The sequence below is a fragment of the Capricornis sumatraensis genome, chromosome 1, assembly GCF_032405125.1.
Source record: "Capricornis sumatraensis isolate serow.1 chromosome 1, serow.2, whole genome shotgun sequence".
NCBI classification, from domain to species: Eukaryota; Metazoa; Chordata; class Mammalia; order Artiodactyla; family Bovidae; genus Capricornis; species Capricornis sumatraensis.
The window spans coordinates 55,021,875-55,033,980 of NC_091069.1; the positions used below are offsets into that span (position 1 = coordinate 55,021,875).

The following is a 12,106-nucleotide window of genomic DNA, read 5'->3' on the forward strand; positions in this document are numbered from 1 at the left end:
TTCAGAAAGAGTATATGTTCAGATAATCTAATTTTGGTACAGTGTGAGTAAGTTGCCCCCTATATTGTGATTCAAGCTTCGAAAATAGATAAAAAATGGAAATGCAAAGACCTCAAAATTTAATTGCAATAGCTAAATACAACTTAAAGAAATGAAAATTTTTTTCTTCATTAACTAATCAGGCCTTCTTTTTTGTTACAGAATAATGCAGTTGGGAAGTCGAATTCTAATCTTAATTCTAATTAGTTAGTATATAATTTCTACATTAAAATACATATGAATGCCTCTGTACATTAAGATCTCGTCTAATACCCAGGTCTTTGATTTACTTGTTTATATTTTCCTACCTGAATAGCATATTTTTTTTCCTGTATTTACTGATGCCTTAAATGAGATTAATGTCAAATATTATCCTGGGATGTATCTTACCTTTAAAAGAGTTTTGAATATGGATGGTGTGCTCTTTCTAACAGCCATTTTATAGGTTAAAATTTGGAGGAACATATTATTGTCTTATTTTGAAATGCAGCCAGAAGAGATTGCAGGAAGGGAGGAAATGGATTTTGTCTTATACGCTAGATGTTCTTGATCATTTGGTATAATATCCCAGAAGAAACAATGGAAAATCAGAAAATATGATTGGAAAAGAAAATAATAAAGTAAATGAAGACCTGAATGAATTGCTTCTTTTTCTGTTAAACATGAAACCCTAAGGAATTGCAATTATGGAAAATTACTAGAAATTTTTCTAATGACCTATATTATAGTTCCACTTCTTCCTCTTTATAGAGATAAACATGTTAACATTATGTATTTGAAAATTGGGAATTGTTTTCTTATGATTTTTATTTACGTTTGGTTGTTCTGAGCCCTCATTGCTTCTCACAGGCTTTCTCTAGTTTTGGTGCATGAGCTTCTCACTGCAGCAGCTTCTCTTGTTGTGCAGCATGGGCTTTAGGGTGCTCAGGCTTCAGAAGTTGCAGCTTGTAGACCATTGTGCCATGGCATATGGAATCCTCCTGGACCAAGGATCAAACCGGTGTCCCCTGCATGGATTCTTAACCACTGGACCACCAGGCTTGAAGTCCTGTTATGATTTTAATGCTCACATGAGAAGTGAAACAGAAGACCTGTAACTTAGGGATGAGTTTATTTGAAAAGAAATTTTTGTCGGGGTAGGGTGAGGGGGAGTGAGAGAAATATTCTAAATATTTTATTTTTAATCCAGAATTTCAATAAATAGAACTTACGTCAGCAGGGGGAAATCCTATAATTTTGTCTACTTTGTGTATTGCATTCTTTTCTCCTTTTTTTTTTTTAAAGTATTTATGTATTTGGCTGTGCTGGGTCGTAGTTGTGGCATACGTGATCTTTAGTTGTGGCATTTGAATTCTTAGTTTCAGCAAGCAAATTCTTATTTGCGGCATGTGGGATCTAGTTTCTAGACCAAGGATCAAACCCAGGCCTCTACATTGGGAGTACAGACCCTTAGTCACTGAACTTCCAGGGAAATCCCTCTGTATTGTATTCTTAAGCTTCATTTAAGGGGGAACAATAACGAAAGTATGGAGTAGGGGCCTTGATTTTATATTGTTCTTTCCTGAGCCCATAAGTGTTGATGGGATTTCAGAGAGTGAACAAACCCTAGCCGAGCTCAGAAACACTGCCAAGACTGTCTTATAGTGTTGCCTGTGAGAGCAGTTTGTTTAGGTCTTATTTCAGTATCATTGGTCATTCAGGCATTCACATAACTGAATGTCTTATTTTGAGCATCTCTTTGGTCCAGGAACTATTTAGTAGTAGTTTCTAAATTTAAGCATCTCTGTGATATCATTGGATTTCCCTGGTGGCTAAGTCAGTAAATAATCCACCTGAAATGCACGAGACCACCTGCAATGCAGGAGACTGGGATTTGATCCCTGGGTCAGGAAGATCCCTTGGACAAAGAAATGGCAACCCTTTAGCCTTGCCTGGGAAATCCCATGGACGGAGGAGCCAGCCAGGCTACAGTTCATAAACTTATGTTCACACCACAAAACACATATATTGTCATAACTGGCACTCATTCAGAGGTATGCCATTGATGGTAAACATACATTATTGTAGCTGATAATGTTCTCACTTCTTCGCATTGACCTAAACAAAGGCATAACACACGGTATAACTTCTGTATGTCCACAAGAGGTATGACCTTTTGATCATTTTGTTCAATTCATTCTTTAATCCACTTGACCTTCCACCATAGTAAAAAAAAAAAAAAAAAAAGTCTGCTTGAAACCATTTATTTAATGTCCTATACCTGTTGGTATTAACACCTTGTCCTTGGATCAGCAACATCAGTATTACCTCTTGATTTATTACAAGGCAAATTCCCAGGACCCAATTCAGACCTGCTGACTAGGGGTAGGATCCAGCTATCTGTGTTTAAACAAGAGGTTCAAATTATTATAATACATGAAAAAGCTTGAGAATCACTACTCTAATATTGTTACATGAAGTTGAACAACCCGCTAGCAATGCATAAACACTAGATGACATAATACTATTGTACATATGTTGTCAATTGACAATTTCCAACTATTAATAAATCTAAAAACTTAGATCTGCAGAGACGAGAAAGCCCAGTATTTGAGTAAATTCAAGTAATTGCCAAATAATAAAAAGCTGAAATAAGTTCATACTAGACTTCATTTTTAGCCAGGATGTCATTCAATACTATGGAAAAAAAAAATCTAATAAAAGTTGGATCTAATTTTTAAGTGTTGGGAATCTACTTAACATAAGCTTCCAAAGCAAAATAAAATCAGACATGACATGCATTTAAAAGACAGTGGTGGGGAATTTGAAATTGAGTTCCTGCATTCAGAATCTGTTTCAGCTGCTTAAGAATTGGGTGCCCTTTTGACAAGCTAAAGGATTTGTGTCGAAGTGGCACCAAATAATCTCTGGAAGCTTTTAACAGAGATCCTGGAACAGAATAAGTATTCAGTGTGTACTTCCAATGCCTATGTATTCCAAATGAGTACCCGATATGTACTCTGAAAACTAGATTCTGGAAGTTTTCTTCCCTTTGTGTGCATGAACCTAGATTAATGTTTGAGACCTCATTACCCCAACTCTCTACTTCAATCTGCATGGAATCCACAGTCGTTTTATCAAAGCAGCAAAACAATCCTCTCTTGAATATTTACACTTATATTCTCAAGAGATTTATGCAAATGCACAAGATGCCCTTGAGGTTTTTGCATTTGGATCTGTGATTGAGATAAAATAAAACAAGCACATTTTGCTTGGCAGTACTCTTGTGGCAAAACATCTAAAGGAACTCAAGAGTCATCATTGTTATTTTCCTGGACACTGGCACTGCATTTCTTTTCCTAAAGAGCCTTAAAAATTACCTGCTGCAGATAAAAAAGTATGTAAATAAATTCTCATTCACTTGTACAACTGTATTATTGAGCTTTCTAGAAGAATAAGGTGAAGGAGATCTGAAGTTCAGAAAGGACACAGTCTTAGCATTCCACTATGTGTCTACAGTGAAAGTGTTAATTGTTCAGTCATGTCTGACTCTTTGTGACCCCACCAGGCTCCTCTGTCCATGGAATTCTCCAAACAAGAATACTGGAATGGGTAGCCATTCCCTTTTCCGGGGGATCTTCCCGATCCAGGGATCAAACTTGGATCTCTCACATTGCAGGCAGATTTCTTTACTGTCTGAGACACCCAGGAAGCCTAAATAGCTTTAAAATATACTCAATTATTTTGAGACTTACTGGGTAAATGGTTTTTGTTATCTCTTCAAAAACAGCAACAAGGTCTTTGTTTTTCTGCTTATTTTACAAGTAATAGCCTGAACAGGTTGTTTTTGTTATTATTATTATTTTTTTTTAGCTCTATGTAAGTTTGCATGTCTTGGAAGTGACACTGAGATCTTGTCACAGCAAATCTATCCAGCTAAGAAAAAGAGATAAAAGAATTCTTACAGAGATATGAAACACCGAATGTCACAGCAGTGGTATACACCAGAGAGAATGAACCTCTGAAATGTTTTGTCCAGTAAGAGTTTTAAAGAGCATCAATAAAATGCTAATGAAAAGCCATCAGTTACACTGTTTCATATAAAAGGTTTGGCACATGTAACGTGCTTTTTATGAGGCTACTCCTTAAAAACTAATCAAAGGTGATATATTTCCTTTCAGGTTCAAAGTGTGGGGAGAAGGAGATCATTGTAACTGAAGGTCACTTGGCAGCTAGACTGCATATCTCCCTAGGAAGCTGCCTTGTTCTATTGCATTCCCATTCTCACATTGTCTTCAGACTCTCCACCTCAGGGCTGTAGCCATACAACTCCATCATTTTCAATAGTGCTAACTGTGCCCACATTATTGGGCAGGCATCTAACCATTCATTGCAGAGGAAAGAAACAGGAAAAAACAAAAGTCAATTGGCCACAAAGATTGCCTTCAAAGATCTTACACTTTGAGAGGCAAGATAAGATAGGTATGTCAGTCTTTGGGAATAGAAAAATTAAAAGAGATGATATCTTTGTGGGATGAGACTAGAAAATTCCGGTTATATCTAGGCAAAATTTTTAAACCTAAATATAATTTATATTTCAAGATAGTGATTTTGATAGGTCAGCGGGTTTAATGAATCCCTCCCTACCTTTGATCTCATGGAGATCCTAAAAATAATAGCTTTAACTGAGCTCTGAAGGATTTATCCAGACATTTCTTCTTTAGCATTGCTTACTTTCTTCTCATTTTCCTTTTCTAATGAATAAATCCATCTACCTGTTAATTGGGATTCCAGTCTACACTGAGCTTATTTGGGTAACTAGTTGAATGATCTGCTTTGCCTTAATTTATTCTTTAATTCAATTAATATTAATTACATGCAATGGGAAGAATATCACTGTAATAGAGACTAAGACGAGACAAAAGAAACAGAGTCCCTTTTCTCATGGAGATTGCATCCTCTGACATCCAATGATGTTGAAGATCATCTTTTGTTTTCATGTCTGTTCATATTATTACCTCTAAAATTCTTAAATTTTCCCGATACTTAACACAACCTCTGTGAAATTTTGTCGGTTTCCTACATGCAGTCCAGATAGGTAACGTGTTGAACTACAGCTTGCATGGGAAAAGGATTTATAAATACAGAAATGCAGCCATGATAGAACAGAATACTGAGTAGGCAGGAAAGCGCAGAGTGGATGCCACCCTCTCAGAGATGAATTATCTGGAGTACTTGAACTTGAATAGTAAAAAAAATTGTTTAGGACCAAGATCACTGATTACTATAATACAATACCAGGTTAAGTGATTAAGGAAAAGCCTTAAGTTCTTCAGGCTGTTAGGAAAGAACAAATGGATGAGATTTCAAATAAAGTAAGAAATATTTCATGAGACTATTTGCAAGAAGACTTGGACTGTCAAGGGCAAAGAATATGTGTTTTTCAAGTGAATCACGCTAAGGGGATTCTCAGCATAGTGATAATATTAGGCCAAGATGCTCTTGAAAGCCAAGTGACTCTGCAGTCAAGGCTTCTCTAATAGTTCTAGAATCATAAACAAATCCACTATGACTTTAATAACTAAATTAAACTCATCTTTCATTTATATTGCATCATTTTGCACTTCATTTTTCTACATAAATGTCTATGTCTTTCTCTCAAATATCCCTTTGCATATGTGGGACAACTTGATCCATAATCCTCTCAGCATTTAGAACAAAGCAAAGCTTCAAATAAGAAATAAATTCATATTTAATGTTTCATAGATCTGTGGTGAGTGACGTAGCTAACTCTCAGAAAGTCTCTATTGTGCCGGGACCCACAGATGAGTTGAACCCACAGCAGGAGCAGAACTGGAGCCAGTGGCCCACAGAGCTGAGAGGCCAGCAATGGTGGGCTATGGCAGCTGCCACAAGATTACAAACTGTGATGCTGGCCTGGAGTCAATTAGAAAAACACATTTCTCTGTTATTTCTTGAACACCTGCACCTCCTAATTTAACATGATTTATCCAACTGAGTGGGCCACTTAGCAGGCCACAAAACCATGGCCAGCATCCAATATCCATGACCCCATTAAACCCTAATCAAGTGGGAGGAAATGGGAAGAAAGGGGTATGGTGTCATCTTTTTCTTTTATTCTTTCCAGACTCTTAGAGGCCAAAGAAAGTACATATTTGGAAACAACACAGATACAGATCAAATTATGTGTGTACAAATTAAACACACAATTTTGTGTTTAATTGACAAAATTAACACATGACAACTTATCTAATTTTATGTCAAATTTCTGGCAACCTCAAAGCTCTGGAAGAGGACTATCTGAAAGAGTAAAAGAGACAAACCTGACATTTTTGCAGTTTATGTAGCTTATGGAAAACTCACATACACTGTCTTCCTTGAGAGTCACAATAGTGATATAAAGCTTTTAGATTATCAACATACACATTTTCCTCAAAAGGAGACTAAGGCAAATATAGTGATAGGAATAATAATAATAACTCTCATTTAGCAAATTCTACAGAAACTCTATCAAACTTCACAAATGATGAGGTTATAATTAAAATCATCGAAGTTCACTCTGTGCACGTAAGCCTTCTCAGTCATATCTAACTCTGCTGTCCCAAGGACTATAGCTTGCCAGGCTTCTCTGTCTGTGGGATTTCCCAAGCAAGAATACTGGAGTGGGTTGCATTTTCCTCCTCCAGGAAATCTTCCTTACCCAGGGATTGAACGCACATCCCCTACACCTCCTGCACTGGCAGACAGGTTCTTTACCACCACACTGCCTGACAAGCCCTATCTTTCACTCTGGGCTCAGGTTATCTTCTAAGGATTTAATCTCTTATAGTGCTCAAGATTATAACGCTCAAATGTATACTTCTGAGAAAACTAATTCTGTGGTCATATAGAACAGAAGAGGATAGCATAGACATTGTTGAGTTTTTTTATTTACTATTGGACTCATAAACATTTTACTTCTCAAACCTTAAAATCTTAAAGTAATTAAAAGACAAGATAAGAGGGTTGGTACAGACAAGACACTACTAACAATAAAAAGTCACAGTTAACATTGAAGAAGGTGAAATTAAGAAATCACACACTTTTGTACACATATACACATAAATATAAATACTACAAAGAGAAAATCATGTGTCTTCTTAGTTGTAAACAAGCTGCTTCACATAGCATAATAATATATACACCTTGTCTTACCTCACATTGAAATAACTCACTCAAAATGATGACGCCAAGGCACTGATAAACATACAAACTGAGTCTGGAGTATTCCAGCTAAACAATCAAGTAATCGTGTTATAGAATTGAGATTTTCACTAAGAGTTCAGTTCAGTTCTGCTCAGAAGCTCAGTTATGTCCAACTCTTTGTGACCCCATGAACCACAGCATGCCAGGCCTCCCTGTCCATCTGCAACAACAACAACAACAACAGAATAAGTATGTTTTTGATGGGCCTAGCTCTAGGTCTTTGGTAAAAGCACTAACATGACATGTAAATGACACACAATTCATTTCAAACTAAGATTTTAAGAGCCAGTAAAATTAATTACAAAAATAAGAGTATATTAAAACAATTAACAATTAACAAGCAAGTTTATTAAAGTCTCTTAATAATAATGAAGATTAAGAACATAACAAAGATGCCAAGATTGATGATGGAGTGGAAGGAACAGTTTATGAACTTTCCATTGACAACTACACAGTTTGACAGCTCTTTAGGCAGTCCAGCTGGAAGAGGAAACCACTCCCATACCAGTTTGTAACCATCCAGTGAATCTCTCTGTTGTGGTCTGTTTCAAGAATAAAGGTACCCATTTCTTTGTATGTGATTGATTTTTCATATCCCTCCTGAATTGGTGAGTCCAAAGCATGTGTTGTTCATTTATTCAGATACACATTTCGAGTGACTCATGTATCCAGGGGAATATGATAGTTCAGTGGGATAAAAAGATAAATAAGATTTTAACCTAGCTTTCTAGGTATGTCTTCTCCATACAATGAAAATATATTCTTTTCAATCTACTGAAACCACCCGCATTATTAACAGGCTTGAAATATTGGCAAAGGGGTGGCATTATGTTATTAATTTCCTTAAATAAAATAAAAATATTAATAATAACAAAAGCAAAGCATCTGTATACAGAATCTTCAGTGTTCTTTTTTAATATAGTTACATAATTTATATAAAACAGGATGTGAAAGGGCAGGGGCAACAGGGTTTTCTGGGTAGCCAGAAGGGGAAGGGTGAGAAGAGCAAGAAATGGAAATGCTGGCGTATGAGGGATACAGTTAGCAAACAAAGAGGAGCAGAGGGCACCAAAGATGCACTTCATTGGCTTCATTTTTTTTTTTTTTTAAGGCTCTGGAATAATGTGCAACTGAGATTTAATTGCTTTTCACTTGAAATGCCAAGAAACTCTGAAAATGGAGGCACTGCCTTTCCATGTATATACCAACTTAAAAACTTCATGGAATATTAAAAAGAACTCAAGAGATAAACCTGAAATTCAACCTTAGTTGCTGTATTTTCTAAACTGGTAAACTTGGGAAAAATACATAATGTTTTTTCGAGTTTAAAAAATTAGTTACACCATGTTAATAACATTCTACTATTCATGGAGACTTATGACACATCAGACACTGTTCTGAGCATTGTAACTATATCAGTTTATTCTTTCTTGCAGTATCCCTTAAAAGTATTACTATTATTAATACTATTTTACAGAAAAAAAGAAACTAAGTCACAATGTTCTTAAAGAAATCACCTAAGGCCACAAAACTAGGAATTATCACAGACAAAATGAAATATCAAGACCTTTGGCTTCATTTTGCTCTAGATAAAAAGCGATAACTTTGCAATTCATTTAATGACAACTGATAACCATCAAATTAACAATAGTTTTTTTTCAAAATTATTATATTGGCCGAGCTGTTATTTCTCAAGATTGATCAGATAACTCAAGTCACAGATATTTTCCACATAAGATGCATCATATAAATCAGACTTGGTTTATCATCAGCATTTATAAAACTAGATTTAGATGAGAACTAGGTCTATGGACATGTGTATGGTCTTCATTTAGCAAATGTTTAGCCTTCCCTAATTATTAAAATATCAGGACAGTGAGAATATCCACAGGCTGGCTTCTTTAAAACTTTTGTTCTAACCACTTCAGTGGTTGACAATGCTACTCCAACAATAATGAGATACCATTGTTCACATATTGGAATGACTAAAACCCAAAATACTAACAAAACCAAGTGCTGACAAAGATGTTGAGCAACAGGAACTCTCATTGATTACTAGGGCAGAGGTAAAATGATACAGCCTCTATGGAAGATGGCTGGCTACCTTCTTACAATGTGAAACACAGGCTTACTATAGAATCCAGTAATCATATTCCAAGTGAATGAAAAACTTATCTTCACATAAATCTCTCTAAATGAATACTTGTATTAGCATTAATCATAATTGCCAAAGATTGGAGAAATTAAAATATCCTTCAGTAAGTGTATGAAGAAACAAATTGTAGTTCCTTCATTTAATGAAACTATTACATGATAAAAAGAAAATTAGCTATGAAATCGCTAATAAACATGGAAGAAGCTGTATGCTTATTGTTGAGTTATTCAGTCACTCAGCCACATCTGACTCTTTGTGACCCCATGGACTGCAGCACACCAGGCTTCCCTGTTCCTCACTATCTCCTGAAGTTTCCTCAGACGTATATGTCCATTGAGTCAATGATGCCATCCAACCATTTTGTTGAGAAGATTATCCATCTGCTCCACCATAATGTTGAGTAGAAGTTAATCTGAAAAAGGCTATATATTATATGATGCCAACTTTGTATTATATTTAAAAATGCAAAACTACAGATAAAATAGAAAGATCAAAGTTTCCCTGGGGCTTAAGGGGATGGGTAGAGAGATGAATCGGCAGGATATAGAACATTTTTAGCTTGGGAAGATAATTTTGTATGATAGTGTGATAATGGATAAATGCCATTATGCATGTTTCAGAGCCTTTAGAATGTAAAACAAAAAATTCTAACTCTAATGTAAATTATTAACTTTAGTTGGTATAAATGTATTCAACAAGATGTAATAAATGTATCACACTAATGGACATGGAACAAGAGAATGGTTCCAAATAGGAAAAGGAGTACATCAAGGTTGTATATTGTCACCCTACTTATTTAACTTGTATGTAGAGTACATCATGAGAAACGCTGGGCTAGAAGAAGCACAAGCTGGAATCAAGATTGCTGGGAGAAATATCAATAACCTCAGATATGCAGCTGACACTACCCTTATGGCAAAAAGTCAAGAAGAACTAAAGAGCCTCTTGTTGAAAGTGAAAGAGGAGAGTGAAAAAGTTGACTTAAAGCTCAACATTCAGAAAATGAAGATCATGGCATCCAGTCCCATTACTTCATGGCAAGTGGATGGGGAAACAGTGGAAACAGTGGCTGACTTTATTTATTGGGGCTCCAAAATCACTGCAGATGGTGATTGCAGCCATGAAATAAAAAGACACTAACTACAACCTAGACAGCATATTAAAAAACAGAGACATTACTTTGCCAAAAAAGGTCCATCTAGTCAAGGCTATGGTCTTTCCAGTGGTCGTGTATGGATGTGAGAGTTAGACTATAAAGAAAACTGAGCACAGAAGAATTGATGCTTTTGAAGTGTGATGTTGAAGACTCTTTAGAGTCCCTTGGACTGCAAGGAGATCCAACCAGTGTATCCTAAAGGAGATCAGTCCTGGGTGTTCCATTGGTAGGACTGATGTTGAAGCTGAAACTCCAATACGTTGGCCACCTGATGCGAAGAGCTGACTCATTTGAAAACACCCTGATGCTGGGAAAGGTTGAGGGCAGGAGGAGAAGGGAACGACAGAGGAGAGATGGTTGTGTGGCATCACTGACTCAATGGGCACGGGTTTGGGTGAACGCCAGGAGATGGTGATGGACAGGGAGGCCTGGCGTGCTGCAGTTCATGGGGTTGCAAACAGTCGCACATGACTGAGCAACTGAACTGAACTGAACTGAATGCAAATTGTTAATAATAGGAGGAAATTTAGGGATAAGGTAGAGATGAAATCTATGGGAACTCTGCACTTATTGTACAATTTTTCTATAAAGCTAAGACTGCTGAAATACAAAATTAATTTTATATTTAATTTATTTATTAATATTTAATTATAGAAAGTCTACATTTTAGCGTTTTGAGGAGTAAATGAAGTAAAGTTGTGTAAGATACTGAACCCAATTCCTTGTAAAAACTGCAAGGAAGGAGATCTACAGAGATTACTATACATTTTTATAATTACCATCAAAGGTAATCTCAAACTTATCTTCATGATGCAGTTTTACTAATTGTTTCTTTAACAGTCCAACTGTGTTTACCTGAAATCTCTGGATGGTGAACTTTTCTAGAGCTAACTGTACTTTATGTAAAATAAAAGTTTATTTTCCACTTAACATGATCTTAGTCCCAGCAATAGTACAATTCTTTAGAGAAAAGCTTTCAAGAGAGTCATCAAATGAATTTCCCTCTTTTCAAATATGATTGTATGTAAACTGAATACACACATTGTTAATAAAATCTTTTTAGTGTTATGATGGTCACTGAAAAAGTCCATTTTCAGGACTTTGTGGAACTGGCAAGATGCGTTCAAAGGATAATGAAATTAGACTCTTTAGTAAACAAACATGTAACTCAATTCTGTATATACTCAATAAAACCATTTAAAAATATAGGACTATAGTGATTTCTCACCAAAATTTTAAAACTATATATTTCATGTTTAGGATTAGCATTTTTTTTAAGCAAGGAATAAAAAGAAAGACAAACTGTTTTCTAAATGCTGAACTCTTTCTAAAGAGTTTAGTGAAGAAAACTGGAAGATATAAAATTGTGTTTGATTTTTGTCTCCTCTATGAAAAGCTTACTGTTTAATAAATCTCTTTTTCTCCTCAGATTTGGGATGCTAAGTACAAGAATAATCCAATGTTACAGCTAAAATTAGTTAATCTAGGAGCCTTAGAACCAATTATATCAT

General features: G+C 35.7%; 1 non-coding gene across 1 annotated transcript; it reads right to left on the reverse strand.

The window, feature by feature from the left end:
* Nucleotides 1–9,044: 9,044 nt before the first annotated feature.
* On the reverse strand, nt 9,045–9,175 carry LOC138093787 (small nucleolar RNA SNORA72). The gene has a single exon (XR_011146151.1). It is a non-coding gene; the product is annotated as a small nucleolar RNA SNORA72 (small nucleolar RNA).
* Nucleotides 9,176–12,106: the final 2,931 nt, after the last annotated feature.